This window comes from Mauremys mutica, chromosome 1 (genome assembly GCF_020497125.1).
Source record: "Mauremys mutica isolate MM-2020 ecotype Southern chromosome 1, ASM2049712v1, whole genome shotgun sequence".
Taxonomy (NCBI): Eukaryota; Metazoa; Chordata; order Testudines; family Geoemydidae; genus Mauremys; species Mauremys mutica.
Window position 1 is genome coordinate 333,382,214 of NC_059072.1, and position 20,535 is coordinate 333,402,748.

Here is a 20,535-nt window from a genome sequence, read left to right on the forward strand (position 1 = left end):
ATAATCACATATAATGTTCTATATGAGGACACAATTTTGTCCCCTCTCTCGCCATTTTTTTCCCCCTGAAATGATTCACCTGGTTGTCTGCGTCCCATGAAATGGAGACAGAGTTGGGTGTCATTAGCATATTGATTAAACTGCTTCATTCCTCCCCTGCTATGCTTGAATTCACGTTGAACAGGATGAATAATAAAATAAAATGTATCAGTCTTTCCCCTAAGAAAGCCTCAGGGCACATGCATAATCATGCAACAGTATGTCTGGCTTTTCTCAATTAATGGGATTTCACTAGGAAAAAGGGTGCATACTTAACATGTTAACTAACGTGCCATATTTCTTGGGTGAAATCTTAGCTCCATTGAAATCAATGGCAAAAATCCCATAGATTTCTATGGAGCCAGGATTTCACTCTTCATGTACACAAGGCAATTGTAGATTTAATACAGATCAGCTGGCTGAAGTAAATCCGAGGCTCCCCATTAGATATGATCCTGCTCATCTAAGACAATTTAAAACTATAACTGCCTTTTCTACACTTGGACTTAACATGCACTAGCTAACACGTTAAAAACAGGTCTTTAATGAAGACAAGGTGACGAGAAATGAGCAGGCTCACTTAGGCGTAACTCTGCTTATCTTTGACAAGATTTGCAGCTATGTCAAACCATGTTCTGGTCAGCTGATAGGATCAGCTTCGACCCTTGGGTCCTGATCCAAAGCCCACTGAAGTTAATGGATGAACTCCCAGTGACTTCAATTGTCTTTGGATCAAGGTCCTTGGTTTTTTATCCACTGCAAGAAAGAGATCGTCAAGCAATGAGACAAGTGCAGTCTCCATTTTATATCTAGGTCTGAAAAGAGTATGATCAAGTTTGATATTAATAGCAAAAAGGGACAAGTATTCAAGCTTGCAGCAGCCACACACTGACCAAGGATGTTCAGAGTGATCCTAGTGATCAGAGTGAACAGAGAGAAGACCTCACATGTGTGACTCTGTAGAAATAGCTGTGCTTCTCCCTCTAATCCCAGCCTGAAAACCAGATCCAGAGTGCATTCAGCAATATGTGTTGCATGAACAAACTCTGGGGATTGCCCCATGGAAAAGATGTTTTTATTCTAATTCTGGTCCAATCAGAAGCAGGAAGCACTAGCAATCTCAGGACAAAGCCTGAAAGTTGATCTTCCAGGAAAGAAGGGAGGAATCTCAACATTTCTGGGACTTAATGTGCATTCTGGAGTGTCATCTCTAGCTTCCCTTGTAAATTGTGGAAGATGAGCAGGACTCATTGGAGTAATTGCTTAGTACTGCTATGTCATAATGGCAGAGTAGGCTATATGTGGGCAGAGTTGGCTGCTCCATGAAGACACCCAGTACTTGTAGAGAAAAGGGGGAGTGTGTTATGCAGTCACCCAGTAAAAAGGATTCAGATGGCATGGTGATGGGCTCAGTATAAACACTTAAACACACAGAAGACAGTGTGATGTTAGAAAAGGGCAGTAGGACTATCTATCTATTTACCTTACTGAAGAAGACCTATCAGCAAGGCAAAACAAGCCACTAGGCCATTCCTACAAAATGAGCACACAGAAGGTTAGAAAAAAGCTGGACCTTTTGGGCAGAGGGGGTGAAGGATCACAGGGCATAGTTGGATAGAAGCCCTTAGATAGTAAATTTGTCAGGACAGGCTATTTGCCGTCTCTTTGTGTGTAAAGATCAGTGTACACTAACAGCACTATATAAATGTTAAGCAGTGATTTTGGACTTTGTCGATCCATGGGAGTTTTTTAAATTTTATTTTTTTTCCTAATGTTCTCACATCTTCACCCCCAAAAGGAAATGTATTACATTAAAAAGTAAGCCAGGGTTCGGGGTTAAGCTGTCCAAGTAGTAGAAATAACAGTTAAAAAAATTCAGGGTATTCTGAGATCTTCCTCAGTAATTAGACACAAAAGGAGGGTGTAGCAGCTTTATTATCTGTTCCATGTAGTGAATTTCATTCTGTAACTCTCTACACAGTGGGATTCTGGCAGAAGTGTCTGAATTGGTTCATGTTAATATTATGTTTATGCAATGAAAATTCTTTCATTAAGTATATTGAGAAAATTACTTCCGACGGAACAGGCAACCCCATGCTAAGCAGGAAATTATTTTTAATAAATAAGAATTCATCTACTGTAGTAGTTCCCAGGATTTCTTTTTATAGGTGCTTGTACTAGGCACCAGGGGTTGTCCTCACTTTACAATCTGGATTATACCTTCCAGTATATACATTTATCTGAATGTCAGATGAAGATACAGTTTGAGCCATGATGCAGGAGCCAGACGTCAAACAGGAATTAAATCTCAAAGGAGAAAGGAGAAAGCATGTGTGTTTAAATTCAGCAATCCGAGGCTCATGAGGCTTTTAAGATGACATTTGATTTTAGGAGCTGCTGTGTATTGATGGAATATCAGAAAGGACTCGGTGCAAGACTCTGGAGCGGATATGCAATGGACAGCAAAGGGCTATTGTATAGGCTTCATTCTTACCAAGTGAGAAAGGGCATAGTATATAAAAACAAAAACAAACCCAACAATAATACCTGTGATTTGCATATTATCATGAATGAGTGTTGAAAATTTGATTCAGGTTGAAACGAATCATGTCTTAGATATATTGTTGCAAGGACTGGTCCTCTTTGTTTTTAAAGGAGCTTCTGCAGAGTGCACTTTGCTTCAGATAAATTAGGAATTTCAAGGTACCAGGAACATTTTTCATCGGAAAGGGAAGTTGTTTAGAGACAAAACATGCGGTGCTGCAAATGCGAACTTGTTAAATGAGATTTCATAGTGAAAAGAAGAGCAGATCCACTATCATTTTATTGAGGCAAGGTAAACACAGAGGGGCTTTTTCTCCCTTCTGTTTTCCACAAGAAAAATGTAATAAGTATTCAAATTCCCATTATAAGGTTGTCAGAGCAAAATTAGTACATGATGCGCTTTGAGACACGGATTGTTCAGAACTTACCGATGCATGAAATCAGAATTAGGCAAAATGCTAGAATTGGGAGGTAGACTGAGGGAGACTCATTTGCAGTTACTGAGGTGTCAATAACGATGTCAGTATTATTTATCCAAGTTTTCCCCTGAATTTACTTAAGGTCTAAAGTAAATTAAAAGTGCATTCATGCTAAACATTTTTTTTTACATCTTCATTTTAAAGGGTTATTTACTTATAGTATAAGATATTTCACTTTCCAAATTACAGCCTATAGTAAAAGATAATACACTGCATGTGTGTGTTAAATAGCATACCATTTTCAAGATAATGGTTAGAAGCTTACAAATATATGATTAAGGTGCATAATTTCACCTTAGTATGACAACATGAACTGCCATTAAGTGAAAGAGTATACAACTGCTTTTTGTAAACAAGATTAGAATTTCCTGTAATATGGTCTAAAAACATTCTGTTACTGTTTTTGAGGAGGAATTTATTAATTATTATCGAGACTGTGGTAATACCTACAATATGACTGGCACTATATAAACACAAAGACAAAGTCCCTATTCCTTTTCCAGTATTATGGAGGTGAAATAATTTTTTTCACAGAGAAAATGCATGTTTAGGGTCTATTTCCACAAATGAAAAAGAAACATACGTTCAAGGGAAGCAATCAGGGAACAGCCACAGCAATCAAGAACTACACTGCACTGAGACAGAGATGGTACAGAATGAAAGAGAGGGTAGGAAAAATAATGGAAACCACAGCAAAAGAATTGATTCCACTCTTGTTGATGAAGGAAACTCACTAGCAGGTTCCTCACAAAGGGAAAAAAAACACATTCTTTTGGGCTGATAGCTAAAGACCTGGACTTTTTACTTTTGGTGAAGGAAATCATCAAATGTTCACAGATTGGAATTGCAGGAGGTTAGAGAAGAAAACTGACCTGGCGGATAGGGTCATAGTGAAGATCAGAAGGCTAATTAATGAAGGAGGCTTAAAAGTTGTGTGTGTGTGTAGTATATTTGTGTGTGTTTGGTGCTGAGAGAGGGTTTCTTGAAGAAAAGCAAGGGGAAAGAGCAATTTGAAGTAGAGTTCAGGGAGGGAAGCAGGAGACATTCTTGCCTGGGAGTAGGGGAATGAGGCAACATCTGAGAAGGAATGTGAGGGTAGCAATTATCTATAGAGCTGGTTGAAATTTTGCCATCAAAAATGTTTTTGATGGAAATCTGAGTTTTTGACTAACCTAAAATTTTGTGGGAAGTGTCTCTTTTCCATGGAAATTTTTTACTTTTTAGCCCCAAAAAAACCCACGTTTTCATTTGGGGTTAAATACTTTTGTTTTTTGGACAAAAATTCATATTTTCCTTGGGAAGAAACCCATGTTACAATTAGCTCTAATTATTGTAGAAAACATAAAATAATCACTGAAAAGTTTGCAGATGACACAGAAATTGTGGGGAGTGGTAAATAATGAAAAGGACAGGTCACTGATACAGGGCGATCTGGATCACTTGGCAAGCTGTGCGCAAGCAAACCACATGAATTTTAATATGGCTAACTTTAAATGTATACATCTAGAAACAAAAGAACATTGGTCATATTATACAGTGGGGGACTCTATCCTGGGAAGCTGATCACGTGCTCACAATGTGACTTTGCAGCCAAATGGACTAATACAATCCTTGGATACATAAATGGGAATCTAAAGTAGGAGCAGAAAGGTTATTGGTATTTGGCACAGGTGCAACTGCTGCTGAAATAGTGTGTTCAGTTCTTATGTCCATAATTCAAGAAGGATGTTAATAAACTTGAGCGTGTTTACAGAAGAGCCACAAGAATGATTAAAGGATTAGAAAGCAAGCCTTATAGTAATAGAGTCAAGAAGCTCAATTTATTTAGCTTAACAAAGAGAAGGTTATGGGGTGATTTGATTACTGTTGATAAGTAATTACATGATAAACAAATACTGAATAATGGCTTTTTCAATCTAGCAGAGAAAGATACAACAGGATCCAATGGCTAAAAGTTGAAGCTAGTCAAATTCAGACTGGAAATAAGGTGTACATTTTTAACAGTGAGAGTAATTAACCATTGGAATGATTTACCAAGGTGAGGAATTCTCCATCACTGACAATTTTTAAACAAAGCTTGGATGTTTTTTTCTAAAAAGTATGCTCTAAGAATTATTTTGGGGAAGTTCTATGGCCTGTGTTATACAGCAGGTCAGACTAGAGGATCACTGGTCCCTTCCTTCTTGGAATCTATCAATTTATACATTTGTTGGTGGACCTCTTAGGAAGCAGGGCCCACACCAGAGGCACCTCACACAGGATTGTATAGCGACTTCAAATGTTGTTAAGTGGTCAAGAATATCTCCAGAAGGGGATAGAAAGAGGGTTTGAGAAAATCACAAAAGAATTAGAAAAATGTCAGTTGGAACAAATGGGGAGAAAGAAGGGGGTAAAGGGTGATATAAAGAGAACTCTAAAGAGAGATTCCCTTGAAGAATTAGTATTGTTCCTGCAGAGAAATCAGTAAAGGATGGCTAAGAATATTATGAAAAAGGTGACAGCTGCTTCAAAAGTAGGAAAAAGAAGAGCATGGACAGCCTTTGTGCTTGGATTATTCAGAGAGCTTTGTAAAAATCAAAGGGATTTCAGATGCTACACCACATACCTAACAGTCTTTGAAAGTGCATTTTGTTGTTACTATGTTTTCTGACTTACATCACCTTGTTTGACACAATATCATCACTTTCCAACAATATTAGACAATGTGATGAAATATTTTATGCATGGTGTTCTTAAATCAGCATACGTGAAAATAACATACTTTCCTCCGAGAGCTTCCTGAATTTTTAATTGGAATCTGTAAATTTTTAATCCTTTAGGGATGTTAAAACAACTGTTAGCACAGTGAATATAATGGCACTATAGTATATTTCAAATCACCCATTTCCCATCTTTAAGTTGATTAGCTTCAGCCCAAATGTACCAAAGAGATAAGAGTCACTCATGTAGTGAGTATTCTGTAAAAAGCCTATTGACCTTTATATACAAAGACAATGGGCTGAAGGACAGCTAATAAAAGGCAATCCATCATCTTGGGTAAGGTGTCCAGTGAGCAACAGCAGGTATTAATGCTGGGTTTGGTTTTACTTAACATTTTTATTAATAATCTGGGAGAAAACAGCACATTAGTGTCTGATAATACATTGTGATGACTTAGAAACACTGGACAGGAAATAAGAAAAAAGAATGTAGAGAGTGGTGTCTGGGAGGGCAGAGTAGAAAATATAAATGAATGCTCATTGAATATCTTTGCAAATACTGTGCTGACAGCTGACTGATTTGTTTCTTTTTTTTAAATAAGTGAGTTCTCTCCTTTTACTGCTGGTATATTAAAAAAAAGCCTCATTCAATTTTTAATTTGACTACGATGGAAGGCAGTTGCATACACTCTTAAAAAAATTAGGATTCCTTTCTCTCTAGCATTTATATAATTGTCTCTCATTTGTTTTATGGGCAGTAGCAAAAGAGCTCTCTAATGACAAATACAAAGGAACATGCAAAATACAGGGGTCTTAGATAACAGGGTAAAATCCTGGCCCATTGAAGTTAATGCGAGTTTTACCTGTGACTTCAATGGAGCAAGCATCTCACCCACAGTGTGTGCAACTTGCATGGACATTTATACTGACCAGAGCAGGGTATAAGACTGATGTCATCATGATAGTGCCAATACAACCAACAATCAGTAGATATGTGAAACTGATGATGTAGGAAGTGCTATCAAATGCATAAAATAAACTAAAAGTTAAAAAAATTCTAGCCTCTCCCAGATACAATAATCTTAGGTTCTGCTTATAACAAAAGTAGGTACAAATCCTTCAGGTAGGTATGTGATGTTTAAATTGACTGCATCCCTTTAAAAGTTAAGTGAATTTATGCTTGTGAAAGCTTTGGGATAGACATCCAGAGAGACTGATATTCTCAGTCCACAATACAAACAGATAGTTTAAGTGCAAGGCTCACTAATATCCCTCCATCCTGACCTGTAGTTTATCATCCTCTAGGGGTGAGAGGGATGTGCAGTCTCCATTCCCATCCAATACTTAGAAGACCAGGCAGCTGAGAATGTCAACGGGGTATCAAATTAATGGCAAATATAATTGTAGTTTGTGCAATATCAAACTTGTCCACTAGAAATTGGACCAAGACCTCAAAACTCATTTTGCGAAATTCAGTATTCAGAAGATCAAGTTGGGTAGGCAAGAGAATGACTGAGTGTATAGCAGTAGAGGGTGCCAAATTAATATAATCTTTAGTCCAAATCTTAACCCAAAGGTTCAGTGACTCTGAATCTAGAAATAGCCTCACATCTACAATAAAGGTCAGTAATTCCTGGCGCTGTAGGTGTTGCTGTGCTGAAAGGGACATGCCAGCCATGTCACATTTATGTCAAATCAGAAAGAATTGCCTCAGGAAAGTGCTTCCCTGGTGCAGAATGAATTTTGCTGGCCCATGTGTGCAGCTCCCATTGTGTGCAAGCCTTTGTGTCAGTCTCCAATTTGACACTGGACACTGAGTGCTAGAGCATGAAGAGATGGCAAGCAAAGTTTGAAATATATCTTAAACTATGTACCATGCCATAAACAGATGGATAGTCCTGAAACCTATACGCTATCTCAGAGACCCACAGGACTCCCCTCCCCTAAACTTAGTTTGTTTCTTAACTATCCTTCCTTTCTCTGGGACTCTTTTTTTTCTTTCTAATTATCTTCCTTGCTTCTTAATTAAGAAATGAAACATATAGCCTACAAACTAAATAATTTTTTGCACCACTGAAACACCTCACTCTGTGTGTGTGTGTACTATTATTATTATTTGCATTAATGTTGTGCCACTAGGCCCCAAATGAGACCACGGCCCTCTTATACTAGGCACCATGCAAACAGATAGCAAGACACATTCCCTACCCTAAAGAGCTTATGATCTAAATAGACAAGAGAAGGTGGGCAGAGAAACAGAAGCACAGAGAGGTGAGTAACTTGTCCAACATCACACAGCAGGTCAGTGTCAGAGCTAGAAACAGAATTCAAAACTGCTGGGTCCTGGTCCAGTGCTTTATCTATTAGATTGCTATGCCTCTGTATCCTGGAATTAAACAAATGACTCTACTCTGGCACTGTTTATGATTGAAGAACTTTGCAGTGGTCTGGCATTGTTTCTGAAGAAGTAGCAAGTGTCAGAGATATGAAGAGCTAACTGAATAAAGCTAGTCCCGTCAATACCAGAGAGATCCTGTCTAGAAGTAAGTCCAAGAGGAGGAGAGATATATGAGAAATAAAGGAACTCAACTGCCAGCCACATAAAGATGGAGTTCAGTTAATTGTTCCTGCCTCCTTTTCTTTATCTCTAACTTTATTTTATGTCTGTCTGGCAATATATATTCTGGAACTAACTATTGCAATGGTGGTAAATGGCTTGAATGAAGGGGTGTCTTCAATGTAGGGGTATTATACTACATACACTGTAGCCGGATTGCACATTTTTACTCTTTTCATTCTCCCTAGTGAAGTAAGAGAATTGAGATTTTCACATCAGAATAAGAGTTGTTTAAGAGCACAGACAAAAACATCACATGATCTACATTTTTAACCAGTTTAATTTGACCAATTAACATAACAGTGTTGCTGTTGAACAAAGATCCTTTTTTTGCTAAGAGATGATCTTGCTATTTGTTTTTATCAGATAGTCAAGGTTATCATTGTGTCCCTTCTCTAATTTATAACTGGATCTCTAATTCCCATTATGAGCAATCCACAGCTAAATTAGACCATGATTTATGCAAAAAGTGAAAAGAAGTGATTGCATAACTCTCCAAGGAAGATAAGAATTTCTGTCATGAAGGGCCTCTTTCTAAATGTCCTCAGAATCTTCTCTCTTCACTACTTCATGATCATTAAAGTGCCATTTGGGGATGGGGGGGGGGGGGAAATCAGTTGATAGCATGTACTTAGATGCTTAAATTCCCAATTATTTAAGATGTAGTTTCTATTAAGGACAAATTAAGCTGAAAGTCATAGTCTACGGGGCCTTAAGCAAAAAAAAAGCCTTTAAGCAACTAATGACTTGCTCAAGTTCTGCGTATGTGGTGCACATACAGGAATTTGGGTAACCATTTATAGTAACTGCAGTAAACGAACCCAGTTAGAATAAATATTTATCAACTGATAGCGCAACTGGTAATTAGCTTGAGATGAGCATGCTGAAACTGGAGGTGTACATAGCACAACAGTGCAAGTACCTTGAGATAATTTGCAGCTTAGAATTATTGAGCTTCTCAGCTTTATATTCTCTAGGGAGATGTAGGATTGCTTTAGCTTGTTATCCAATAATTAAGAAAAAAAGTTGAGACAGGAAACAAAACATGAATCATCTACCCAATGGAAAAGTTAGGCCATGCACTGACCAGAAGAAGGCTTAAGAGGTTACTGTAGGACAGGGATCAGCAACCTTTGGCACGCGGCCCATCAGGAAAATCCGCTGGTGGGCCAGGACGGTTTGCTTACCTGTAGACGCTGCAGGTAAACAAACCGTACCGGACCGCCAGTGGATTTCCCTGACAGGCCGCAAGCCAAAGGTTGCCGACCCTTGCTCTAGGGCATTCCTTGAAGACATCAACTGACCACAGGGCTAAATGGAATATTTTTTTTTTAGAAAGAATAAAGCAATGAATACATTGTCTGCATGCACATCCATAAACATGCATATTTGGACACACTTCATTTATTTCAGAATCAAAGCACATTTTCCTGAAGATAGGATGCATATGCTCTGAATAACCTTGCAGCAGTGAACCAACTACCCAGTAAGGACAAAATATCTGGAATTACCAGCCTTGTTGAATATCTGAGGACTAAAAAGGCCTGCTGTTAGTAGAAAACCTGAACAAAAGATGAACTTGACATGACTGGGCTCAGATGTATTTCTGGTGGGAGCAAATTCTAAAGGCAAAGATCCACAACTGAAAAATCCTTGCCCACCAGTCCTTCTGAGTTACGCCCCTGGGACAAAGAGTTATGGGCCATGTGGGAAGGAAGGCCTCTAAGAATCTGGCATGTTGTTCATTTAGGTGTTTATAGATAATAACCAGCCCCTTGAACAACAGCACAGAAGACAGATGGCAGCCAGTGGACAGTAGAGTACACCTGCAACATGCTCTTTCCAGTCTGGCTTTCTCAAAAGGCAGGGAGCTTCATGTTGTCCTAGCTGTAGCTTCTGAGTGGCCTTCTTTCGTGGAGTTCATTGAAGACCTGGGATAACATTTCCAAAAAGGCCTGAGTTACTTAGGAGCCTAAGGGTACGTCTACACTACAAGACTATTTCGATTCATCTTAATTCGAATTTCTGGAATCGACCTAATGAAGTCGAAGTTGTGTATCCACAATAAATACACTAATTCGACTGTGTGAGTCCACAGTAACGGGCGAAGCGTCGACTTTTGAAGCGGTGCACTGTGGGAAGCTATTCCACAGTTCCCGCACTCCCCGCCGCCCATTGGAATGCTGGGATTTCCCACCAATGCATGTTGGGGGGGGGAAATTGTGTGGAGGGTGGTTTTGGGTAACTGTCATCATTGAACCGTCAATCACGCCCAGCATCCCTCCCTGAAAGCGCCATCTGGCAATCTGTTCGTGCACTTTTCTTCTCAGTGACAGAGCGGGCGCCACAGCACTGCGAGCACGGATCCCGCTGCAGTTGTGGCCGCTGTCAGCTCCTCGCAACTTATCGTCCACCTCTTCCGCAGTCAGCTGCTGAGAAATTTGGCTAATTTTCAATGGTGCTGCGAGCAGTGGTGGACCATGGGGGACGTTTTACCAACATCAACGTCGGGTGGCCAGGCAAAGTTCATGACGCGCGTGAACTCTGGTCTGCTTAGACGCCTGCAGGAAGGTAGTTTCTTCCCGGACCACAAAATAACGCTTGGGATGTGCACATGCCCATACAGATCTTAGGGGGCCCAGCCTACCCGCTAATGCCCTGGCTCGTCACGCCCTATGCAGGCACCTTGCACAGCGACAAGGAAGTCTTCAAGTGAATTTCTTACAATGATACATTTTTTAAACAAAGAAACATAGTCTACTCGGTGTCTGTGAACAAGAGTATGCACAGCACCTGTCTCATGCGCACTCACTAATGGAAAGTTCGAGTTCTCTGAATGCGCTTTCATTGCCTGGGGTATTGGGCTGCAGATCAGAGAACCTTTGCAGGAAAGAAGAATTCGTGTAGCAGCAAGGCATGGTAAGCCAAACACTTTTGGATTCATAGAAGTGAATGTACAGCTCTGTTCTCTTGATGCAGGCAATCCTGAAAGCATAAACTCGGCCCCTGTTGCACCCCCCTCGTGGCTGTTCACTGGGAAAGATCCCTGTATGCTGCCACTCTGTAGACTGCAGCACGTGGCTGTTAAGTGAGGCTTCTTGTTATGCAAAGGAACAGTTAAGCGCTCCCATTACTAATAGTACCCCAATTACTCTAATTTCATGCAGGAGTGTGCGAGAGAGATCACCCTGAGGAGAGTCTCACGGGCAGAGAGAGCGCGCATGCTTGAAGAAAGCCACCACAACCCAGGGGCCTACTCTGCCATGCTCGTGAGGGCAATGGTCCCGGAGTTCCAGCTTATAGCATGGCACGGCAAAGTGTGCTACCTCGGGGCACACGATAAGCTAGCTCTGCCAAGGAACCTCCTGCATAGACTTTCAGATTACCTCCAGGAGAGTTTCCTGGAGATCTCTTATGAAGATAAAAGTTCCATCCCCCTGTATGTAGACCTTCTGTTCTCCTAATGTCTCTCCCTGTTTAGTTACTAAAAAAATGTTAACTCGTTGGTCTTAGCTGCTTTTAATAAATAAATGTTAACTTGTTTAAAGCACTTACGGACTGATCCTTCTCCCGATTCAGGGTCCGTGGTAACGGCTGGGGAGGGTTGGTAGGGGATCTCAGTGAGGGTGAGGAAGAGATCCTGGCTGTCGGGGAAAGCGCCGTCGACTGCCTCGTCCTCCTCATCTTCCCCGTCCGCGAACATCTCCGAGGAACAGTCCGTCGACACTATCCCATCCTCAGAGTCCACGCACACTGGTGGGGCAGTGGTGGCAGACCCACCGAGAATGGCATGCAGTGCCTCGTAGAAGCGGCATGTCTGGGGCTGGGCTCCGGAGCGTCCATTTGCCGCTCTGAGTTTCTGGTAGCCTTGTCTCAGCTCCTTGACTTTCACGCGGCACTGCGTTGTATCCCGGCTGTATCCTCTGTCTCTCATGGCTTTGGAGACCTTCTCGAAGGTCTTTGCATTCCGTTTGCTGGAGCGCAGCTCCGAAAGCACAGACACATCGCCCCACACAGCAATCAGATCTGAGACTTCCCGGTCAGTCCATGCTGGAGACCTCTTTCTAGTCTGAGATTGCCTGGACTCCTCTGCTGGAGAGCTCTGCATCGTTGCCGGTGCTGCTGAGCTCGCCCCGATGAGCAACCAGGAAATGGGATTCAAACTGTCCAGACAGGAAAAGGAATTCAAATTTTCCCGGGGCATTTCCTGTGTGGCTGGTCAGAGCATCCAAGCTCCGACTGGCGTCCAGAGCGTCAACAGAGTGTTGCACTGTGGGATAGCTCCCGGAGCTACTAAGATCGATTAGCATCCACACCTAGCCTAATTCGACATAGCCATGTCGAATTTAGCGCTACTCCCCTTGTCGAGGTGGAGTACCGAAGTCGAACTAAGGAGCCCTCTATGTCAAATTAAATGGCTTCCTGGTGTGGACGGGTGCACGCTTAATTCGATTTAACGCTGCTAAATTCGATTTAAAGAGCTAGTGTGGACTAGCTAGTGTGGGCGGTGGGGAGTGCGGGAACTGTGGGATAGCTTCCCACAGTGCACCGCTTGAAAAGTCGACGCTTCGCCCGTTACTGTGGACTCACACAGTCGAATTACTGTATTTATTGTGGATACACAACTTCGACTTCATTAGGTCGATTCCAGAAATTCGAATTAAGATGAATCGAAATAGTCTTGTAGTGTAGACGTACCCTAAGTCTCATTTTCAAAAGCAATGTAACCAGTTAGGAACATCTAGTACCATTCAGACACTTTTGAGACTTAAGTGCCTTAGGCCCAGATTTTTAAAGGTATTTAGGAATTGCTCCATTCAGTGTAGCAAGGCTTAGGTGAGTTAGGAGCCTCAGTCTCAGTTTAAAAGGTGACTTAGGAGCCTACATGTCATGGAAAGCCCTTAGGCACTTTGGAAAATTTTACCAACAGGCAAGGATTTAAAAAAAATAAAATAAATAGAGCTTAAATCCATATCCAAAGAGTGATTTTCAGAAAAGCTCAGCAACCACACAATAGAAGCAACATGCTCTCACAAGACACTTATAATAATATCTGATCATGCTTCCACTGAAGTTGATGGCAAACAACTCCCACTGATATCAGAGGGCAGGATTGGGTCCCAAACCTGCACTAAAATCAATGGAAGCAGGATTGGGTCCCAAAACGATCTACAGCAAAACTTGCTGATAACTTTACTTATTTACAACCTATTTTCTTCCTATATATTTGGCACACACTTTTTCAAGGAACCATAAGTGATGTACATGGATAATGTGAATGGGTGGTAACAAGCAGTTGTGAGCTACCGGGAATTTAGGAAACACTCGACAAAAGTCAAAATGTGATGTCGAAGCTAATGGCTTTTAACTCCAAAATAGTTTGGTGAAATTTCCAAAGACTCTGCAGAAACATGTTCCTTTGCCTTCACAGTAAATATGGCAATTTTCAGCCTAAACCAGTATTCCATCCTAAAGTTACAGGGGACTAAAATAGCTTTGTAATGGAAGTTAGTGGGAACCTTCACTACAGAGAGGCTACTGTTCTACTACAATATAAAACTACATTAATATAGGTAACCCCCCCCTTTTTCCTTGCACTGGGCTACTCGGGAGCAGGCAGCACTCACCTGTGTGCCTGGCGCCTGATGTTGTTGATATTAAAGGAGATCCTGAGTATCCCAGTGGTGATGCTGGATAAGTGGGAATCCTCTATCCACTCCTCTGCTGCAGTCCCTTTACTCCTAAAGGAAGTTAAAACTGATGGTGCCTCCACCTGGCTGGCCCCTGTACACACTCAATGGCGTGCCTTGGGAACCTCCAGGAATAAACCCCTTCAAATAGTAATAACAATAATAAGAATAACCTGTGCATGGGTCTAACTCAAATACCAATTATAAATAATATACATCCAATATACTTAAATTAGAGCTAAGACTCCTCTGCTTAACAATTTAAGAAACAGGGTTTAACAGACTAAGATTAAATGTCACTACTAATTTAAATCCATAGGGGCAGTTGAATAAAATCAATTAACAAATATAATATACAATAATAAATGAAACATATTTAGCTGACATTTACACTGCCACCATTTACCCCACCCCAGAGTGTACACTCCTCTGGATTTCAGAGTCCTAGGGACTTGCTTGCGTGGGAAGATCACTCTGCTTCTCCTTGGACTCAGTCTCTCTGCTGTGCTCCTTCCCTTGCAAGTACTTTCCCAAACCAGAGTGGGGGTTACTCCCAGTTCCTTCACTGCAGGCCCACCTCAGTCAGCTGTAGGCACAGCAACAGTCTCTGCTCTGACTCCAGTGAAGCCACCAACAGCACTGAGGCTCCCTGCTCGATCAAAGCCCCTGAAGGTTCTCAGCAGCAGCTTCTGGCTTCCTAGCAGCAGCTCCTGATATGGACAGAGCTCCATACCAGCAACCTCACTCCTTCCCCCAAAATGGAGCCCACCACCTGCTCTCCCTGCAGGAGGAATTCGCTCCCTCTTTCCCCACGGCATCATGAGAGTTGTAGTCTCTAAGGCTAGATTGCAGCACGCAGGGTTTTCCCAATAAAGTTCAGAGGCCCATCTAGTAAAGGGTGCCTACATATATTTTCAAATGTGACATAAAATGACCAAAACATGTTTGTTTGTTTTGGGGTAAAACTTCACCTACTGACTCAGATCCTTCTTGCCCAGTTTTAGTCCCCCACCCCCCCTTTTTTAAAAGCTATAAATCCTTTTAAAATAGAAACTCAAAATGGAACCATTCATAGATCCTTAAATATAGCAGTGAAGTGCAATGCTGTAATAAGAACCTGTCAAACTTGAAAATGAATTACACTGAGAGACCAAAAGAGTATAAAAGCCTGTCCATTCCTGACTGTTTCAGTTATCCTATTTTTAGATTTAAGTGCTCTGTGTTTTTCAACTAATTGAACAACAAAGAAAGACTGACTAAAATCAGGGTGTACAAGATGTCTGGTTCAATGGTTTTAATATCAAACTGAGTTTATGACAAAAGTAGTTGAAAAGTATGCTAAAATAATCTCATTCTTATATCTCACTACAACATTGTAGCAATCCTGCAGTTATGTAGTAACCAATTTCACCATACAAGATATATTACACACATACATACACATACTCACACTAACTACAATATTTGAATTTTTCTCAAATATTTCTCCGTTTATTTTCTTAACATCCCAATGAAATGAGGGTGCAGTATTATCCCTATTTTACAAATGGGGAATTGAGGCACAGAAAGATTAAGGTCAAAATTATCCATCAGTTTTGGGTGATTACACTGAAAAGCTTAGGACATGTACAATGATATAAGTCTTTATATATTCTAAGTACAGCTCCCATTGAGTTCAGGTATAGCTGTGAGCACTTCTGCAAATCAGACCCTAGGAACTCAAGACAGGCACTCAGAAAATGAGGAACACACGAGTGAACCAGCTCTGCACAGTTTGGGTTAAATGGTTTGTCTAGAATCACATACGAGACAGAGGTGGAATCCATTTCTCCAGGCCAGCATTCAACTGAATGGAAGCCCTCCAGTGAATATTTCAATGATGCAGGAAGTAGAGATGTTGATTCAATATGAAGTCCTTTTCGTTACGGGTCAAAAGCTCTTCTGTGGTGGAGTACAGCTGGAGTTGTCATCATTCAGATAAAATGTAAAACAAAGATCCCAGTCATTTGCAGTTATTAATGGTGTCATGGCACTCAGTATAGGGATAGGTGTTAACTTTTGGCCAAATTCCATCCTAGGTAATTACATTCTAACTATCCAAAATCTCCCCTACACCTTTAACTGAATAAGGTATTCGTTACTTCCTGTCTAAAACTGTTTTGTATGGCCCTGGCACGAAGGTAAACAATTGTTGTGTTCCACGTGAAAAGTGGCTGCATTTCAGTGGTGGGTGAAATGATTGCTAGATATCTATGTACCTCAAAGGAATGTTTATTAATAAATAATAAATAATAATATGTGCAGATCCTTAGATATTTACAATGGGCAGAAATCAGCATTGGATCTGGGGCAGGTGAATATAGCCAGTAGAACAGTGACTTCAGATAGCAGAGATTAAAGGAAACATGCAAGGGTTGTGGTGCTGATAGTGATTTACTGTGACTCTTGGGTTTCTCTCACAAATCCACTGGACCTTCATTCTAAGGGCAATGTTTTGATGGTGACCAATAGAAATGGAGTGATTCCTCAAAACGATCAGAAAAATAAAATTGCCCAAAATCAAATCTATCTATACAAAGGACATTGGTGAAGTCGCCATTGTAACTTAGACTCAAAAGAAAAGGAAACTCAGACAAAAATAAAACAAAACAACTTTCCCCTGTAAAAACACTGTCTTCCTCAAGGTAGCTGCTTGTTGAACAAAAATTGCTCCCTCCCCGCCCCTTAGTCCTCTGTAAATAAAGGGAGCTGAATGAGGAAGTAATAATAGAGTCTTAATAGCATTTGTCGCACTGTTAGAGTGCTTTTGGATGATTTCATTTTAACTATAATTAATGGCCATCTAATGAAAATAATGAGCTAGAGTGAAAATCCAATATGAATTTAAAATGAGAAGGATATTTTGGATGCAAAAGAGAGAGAGAACAAAAACAGATGAACAAAGTCTTATGAAGCTTTTTAACACCTATGATTCCCCAAGCATATCAGTTTAAACATCAGCTATAGTCACTGCCGCAAGAATAAATCTAGAGGAGAAAGGTAGGTGACCTTAAAAAAGTGATGAAAGAGAGATTATAGTACACAGAGAAATGGCTTACTAAAATTTCTGAAGTAGTCAATCATTATAAAACTTCATTGGTTTACAAAAGCCTGCACAAAAGGTATTTTAAAGCATTTATAAATAACATTTGCTCAGAGTCTGATCTCTGACTTCCATGGAGTTACTCGAGATTTATATCAGTGTAACTGACAGCAGATTCCAGTCAATTATATTGTATTTTTCAAGGTTTATTGTATGCTTGAAAAGTTTGATCAAAACATCTGTTTTTCTGCTTCTGTAGCTTTACAAACTAGGACCAAGCTAGTTTTCACTAGAAATGGGCTCCAAACTGGATCGTCAAATCTGAACAGTCATCCCACTCCCCTGAATTTCAGCAGGGTCTTGACCTGAATCTGATGCTAGAGTTTGTGTGTGAGTTTGATTACAAATGAGAAGGCCCTTGTTTTCTGCATCTGGCTGAGGTCTGAAACCCCATGAGGATAGCTGATCTTTCATGACTTCTACACCAGGGGGCCAAAACCTTGCAAGAAGACGTCATGAGAGACCAGAACTTCAGTTTCAGAACTTGAATCAAGTCCCAGCTTTGATTTGTCTCAAACGCAAACACAAAACTTCTATTTTAAGCCTCCTCTGGATCAAAACACTGCCTCCTTGGTCCAGATTCCATTGCTTTTTCTAGAAATGTTTCTAGAAATGTTTACAAAATTATGAACTTAAAAAGCCAAATGCAGATTAGTAGCTGGGGCACAATGAACGATGGACAGTATATAGTGCCAATCCTATCATTTTCCATCAAACAAAACAAAGGAGTCAAATAGAATGTGATGAGTAAGGGCTTTTAACACCATTTTAAACTATTCTCAGACAATTAATGGAAACATTTATGGTGATACTCCTGTTAGTGCTTACATGACACCAATTACCGTAGCATTTAAGCACCTCCCAAATATTTAAAACTAGAAACAACAAAAGCATTAACTTTTGTGTTCTGGCCAAATTCCATCCTAGGCAATTACATTCTAATGATCCACAATACTTTCATTAATTAATTTTTATTTTGAATGGGTTAAGACTTTATTGAGGGAAACCCAAATCAGCTCAAGGATATTCAAAGCTCTTCTAGGTGATATCAAAAGGATTGTTCATCTTAGTATCTACCCACCAAGGGAAGTAAGGGGTTTACAAGCTGGGTCTCAGGTAGTTAATCACTTTATATAAAGGAGTTAACTGAAAGAATAATTGAACTTATTCACCAAAACAAAAGTATTTTTTCCTTCCTCTCGCTCTGTCTCTCTCTTTTTTTTAAATGTAAAGGTAACTTGTACAAGTCCTCCAAAAGAGTCCTCCATAGCACGGGGAAAACAGGCTCCTTCCCCACAAAATTAACATATTTCCCAACACATCTGTCCTTTATGTGATGGCCCTACTCCTCTCCACTTCAAAGAGACTCTATTATTATTGTTTTAGGAATTCAGTACAGAAGGTCAGTAACTGATTTTTTCCCTTGGTATAAACAGTAGAGATAGGTGCACTCTGACTAACATAAGAACTATTCTGTATGTTTGACTGAAAGCTAAATAGAACACAAACCAAACCTTTCTAAGACTTGAAAAGTTTGGTCAGCTCTTTTTATCTCGAATGCCTCTTCATATCTCCTTCTACTCATGGTCAAAACTAAGAAGCATAAATAAGATGAAAAAGGCTATTTTCACTATGATATTTCCAATCCAGTGAGAATCAGCATGCATCAGAAATCTAACATGAAATCCTGTTCTCATGAGATTTTTAGACCAGAGTTAGGCTATGTATAAAAAAGCATCAGATAAGTGTTCATACTAGCCCTCAGAACCTTCTTCAGTTCACCCATCACTTATAGGCAGACCGATACCAAGTACGCCAACAAGTACACATTTTATTTTCCTGAAACTAGCCTTACTTATACATTGTTGTTTTTGTTTTTATTATTTTGAGTACACTTCATCTAGATTATTGTTAACATATTTTTTGATTCTTGTAATTGAATCCACTATGTTTATGATTGCATTGGCCCACTTCTGCATGCTGTTGCACCAATGTAAATCAGAAATAACTCTACTAAATCAACAGAGGGCAGAATTTGGCCCTATTTGTTTAATATCAAACATACCATCAAAGTCATTACTATATTGCAGGGACAAAGGAATCAGATCAGCCATTGTGTTTAGGAATTTCAGATAATTAACTATATACCTCTGGATACATCCTACAGAACTATAGTCTACATCTTGGTTTTGTGCTATTAAAAAAATAATGAAACTAAGTTTAATCATAGGCATTTCTGTTAGCTCTGGACTGTATCTTGTCACCAGCAGACATCAGCTGGCAGGACACAAAGAAGTGTTAGATTAAAATGGTCTGAACAAACACAGAAGCTTAATAAAAGTAAATAGTCAGCTTTTACAAATCCAGGCAAAACAAAAGTCTCTTTCATTTTGATCACTACAGAAGTTAATCAAAGACTGGAAGACAGCTATCATTATCAGTAGTGCATGATATGGTTATCAGCCTTATAACTTACCAATATCTACACCTCTGTATTATCAAAATATACCATTCCAAAACCACTTCTATAAACTAATGGGTAAAATAGTTGATGTCATACATTGCCTTATCTTTCCAAAAGGAATCAACATCATATGAAATATTGTCCTTTTTCTTTTTCAGAACAAAACAAACAACATGAAACTAAATTGCCATCTTTAAAGATCAAACAAGATAACATTCACCTTTCACAGCTGACCAAAACAGACGCACTATATGACTTTCATCAGTATTATATAAATGCACAAAAAGACCTTGCTTTCATCCTTCAGAGTAATGCCATACAAGTCAGTTTAAGTGGTCCATTCACATAACGTTACAAGAAAGAAGATACGATTATGGTTATTCTTAAAGTCCATGTCAAGGCTGGCAAAACTGCTTTAATGTATAGTAGTGTTTTCTTGTGTAATGCAATTGCAGTTGGAATCTGACCTGCAGCTACTTTAACTGTGTTTAAAGTACAGAGCTGGACAGAATTTACTTAATCAAAGAAAGCCTGTTAAACAGATGTGCCATTAAGTACCAAAATGATTTACTATGCACTTTAATATTGTTGTATAACTGTATTGTTGTTCTGTGCAATATTTTTCAAAGCACCCTTTGACAGGACCTATTAGACAACAAGCTGTCAAGCTTAGCTTGGGTCCCTTGTAAAATGATCTTAAACAAATGTGATGTTCTCATGCCATCACTATAGCAATCACAGCCTACAAACTTTTCATCTCCTGAACCACAAGATGTGTAGCATCATAAATGCAGCATGTCTGAAATGAAGAACAAGGAATAAACAAAAAAGGAAACCATTTTTAGCCTTTTCTGCATCATT

General features: G+C 39.8%; 1 protein-coding gene across 1 annotated transcript in view; it reads right to left on the bottom strand.

Moving 5' to 3' along the window:
- The window catches only part of CNTN5 (contactin 5), a 1,047,172-nt gene that overhangs the window by 174,307 nt on the left and 852,330 nt on the right, over window positions 1-20,535 (bottom strand). The gene's annotated exons all lie outside the window — the stretch shown is intronic.